The sequence below is a fragment of the Leptinotarsa decemlineata genome, unplaced genomic scaffold, assembly GCF_025532065.1.
Source record: "Leptinotarsa decemlineata unplaced genomic scaffold, Ldec_3_MD MMD2_tig00004307_RagTag_RagTag, whole genome shotgun sequence".
Classification (NCBI taxonomy): Eukaryota; Metazoa; Arthropoda; class Insecta; order Coleoptera; family Chrysomelidae; genus Leptinotarsa; species Leptinotarsa decemlineata.
The window spans coordinates 2,133,442-2,136,786 of record NW_027412606.1 but is presented as its reverse complement, the minus strand read 5'-3'; positions in this window follow the sequence as shown (position 1 = coordinate 2,136,786).

Sequence of the window (3,345 nt, the reverse complement as noted above, 5' to 3'; positions counted from 1 at the left end):
AAAAAGAAGGAATGCTCAATGAATACTCCATACAGAGTAGAAGTATTGCCATTGGAGTACCCAAAATTTCGTCAACGTGTACGTAACGGCGCAAAGGACGAGTTTGTGTAATACTTCTGGTCGGATGTCAACCTGAAAGGATTTTGGGTGACGGTTGAGAAACGAAAGTAGAGTGTGTCACGTCAGTTACCATTTTTGTGTTGCGCATTATTTCAGTGGAAGCCTTTCCCTTAGAGGAAGTGAGTTTTTTCAACCATTTGCTTTCTGGAACCAATATCACAACCGAGATCACTTTCCGTATATCTGCCGGTTTCCATTAAGCTACGAACAAGTACAGCACTTGGTGTTTTCCAAGGAGCGTGGGTCGTCCAACTATCCTGAACGTTTTGTTCTGGTTTGGAACCTATTGGATCCCCAAATATCGTCTTTTGCTGCCGACCAGTTTTGATAAAAAATCAAAGTTGAATTGCTCCAGTTCGACATATATCTTTCGAATCCAGGATATTAATAGTATCGCCTGACAGTGGAACTGTTTCGTTCTCTAACCCTCCAGACTACATCCAGAGTCTACTCGACCCCTCAGACAGCCTGCTGATAACATCCAGGAAAGAAGAGACTCATTTGGTGAGGAGTTTTCAATTTTTTACATCGGAGTTGATTTCCACTACACAGACAACCTATTTTTGAAGACCAACTATATACCTGTTGTTTCCTGTTTGAATTTTATGTACCTACATGCATCCAACGTTTCAAATATCATTTCCAACGTTTCAATAATTATTTTGTGTAGACGTAATGAAAGTCGTATGAATTTACTTTATAACGTTGTTTTGTAAGATCCTACTGCAGCTGCAGCGGCGTCGTATTATTTCATTTCTTGTGTTACCGGAATACATACTTTTTTTAAAGAAAACAATAACCGATTTTTTTGTCTACCATATTTTTGGAGTTTTAGTCTGCAGCAACTATTAAATAATTTTCTGACGTATGCATATTTTTATTTCTTGATTTTGGCAAAATAAAATCAAGTAGCGCCCCATCCCAAAAAAAAAGGTTGTTCCACAAAATAAAAAACCCACGACCACTGTTCTCCCAATATATTGACTGCCGTTAGCAACTTGTTACTTTTTTTTTAATTCTCTATTAGCCGTGGATTTTCATTCGATCATCATTAAAAAAAATATCAGAAAGAGGTAATAGAATGTTTGAAGTTATTAAAATTTTCAATTGAACTCAGGTGAAATTATTAGTCATTATGTAGAAAGAAGGTCATGAAACAATAATAATAATAATAATAATATTTATTCACCATTTGTGATACATAGCGTATATATGGTAGGTCAATGATTATTTACAAAAAACAGTGTGTCACTTATGAATAAAATTATGGAATCAAAGCTTGAATAAAAATTAATATTTGCATATACAATAGTATATGTACATATAGATATATAAAATGCTAATTAAAAAATGAATAAAAAATGTGGCAATTTTGTTTGCCGCAGTCAAATAAATATACATATGTATATATTTACATATATACATATATTCACAAACATGTACACAAGTGAAAATTTAGAACGATTATATATCTTATTATCCTTCTGTGAAAGAATCCTGTAAATATTCCTTATGACTGTAGTAACTTTTGTCCAGTAATAAGTTTTTAACTTTCTTACTGAACAAAGTTGAAGAATTCAACCTCTTTATAGAAAGTGGCAGTCTGTTATGAAAATTTATGGCATTATATAATGGAGATTTTTTGAAATGATCACTCTTATGTGAAGGGAACCTCAGAGCAGTAGCAATGCGAGTATCACGACCGTGAATGCTCAAGTTCGTTATACAAGTCAAGGTTCCAGTGCACAAAAATGACACATTTCATTATATAAATTGCGGGTGCAGTCAACAAGCGTTCTCTTTCTTGTTACCCCAGGTTGAATATCAATCTTATCAGTCGTTTTTGAGAAATGAAAACTCTAGAAAATTCCTTTGCACATCCCCAAGCCATTATGTTGAAACTAATGTGGGAGTATGCATTCGCAAAGTAAACATTTAGTAAATCAAACCTATCTAAACAATGTTTCAACTGTTTGATCGAATAATAAGCGGAATTGAGTTTACTGCACACTTTTTGTATGTGACTTCTCCAGGTGAGATTCTCATCTAAAATAGTTCCAAGAAAATCAACTTCTTTTGATATTTTTATGTCATTCAAAGTGACTAAATTACAACAAAAATCCCTCCTAACAAATGTTTTCATCAGCACTGACTTAGATTTATTTAAAATCAGTTTGTTACGTTAACACCAACTACTGAATTCGTCAATAATTGAATTAATTTTCATCGATAATTCATTCTCATTTTTTCCAGAAACAGTGATTGTTGTATCGTCAGCGTACATAGTTATGTGACAATCTGATATGAATTCAGGCAAGTCATTGATGAAAGTCAAGAATAACAACGGACCCAGAACAGACCCTTGTGGAACACCTAGTTTCACATCATAAGGAACTGATGTAATTCCATTACATTTAACCACCAAACTACGGTTTTCCATGTACGATTCTATACAACACAACACATTATTGGGAAAGCCCATTACTAGTAATTTTTTCAATAGAAATTTGGAAGAAACAGTATCGAATGCTTTTGATAGATCTGAAAAAAGTGAAAAAACCAGGTTATTATTATCCACTTGTGCATAAATATAGTTCAATAGTTGATAAGATGCAGATTCAATTGATTTACTCTTCCTAAAACCATGTTGATTATTGCAGAATAGGTCATTTTGTTCAATATACATCAAAATTCTATTACCTATTATTTTCTCAAAGAGTTTTGAAAAGGATGAAATCAACGAAATCTGCCTATAATTGTCAATTTCTGTAATCCGACCTTTTTTGTGCAGTAGAAAGACAAGAGCCCTCTTCAATTCATCTGGAAAAAAAAACCCATAAAAGGACTGGTTAAGCAAAAAAACTAATGGTTCAATAATTATATAAATAATTTGCTTTACAGTAACAATAGACATATCATCGATACCAGCTGAATTTTTGTTCCTCATATTATCTAAAGTTTTCAAAATTTCAAGCGGTGAAATTTCTGAGAGAACGAATTAATTTTGAACGACAATATTCTTGGCAAAAGTACATGGTAGAATTAAGTTACATCCAAAATGATCCGAAATTGCTGTTGCAGCCGCTGAAGAGAAATGCCTAGCAAACAAATCTGCAACCGTATGTTGATCTTCAATTTCTTGATTGTTATATTTCAAAGCTATACATGCTGGATTTTCATTTTTAGTTTTTTTCCCAAGTTCATTATTTATGATAGTCCATACTT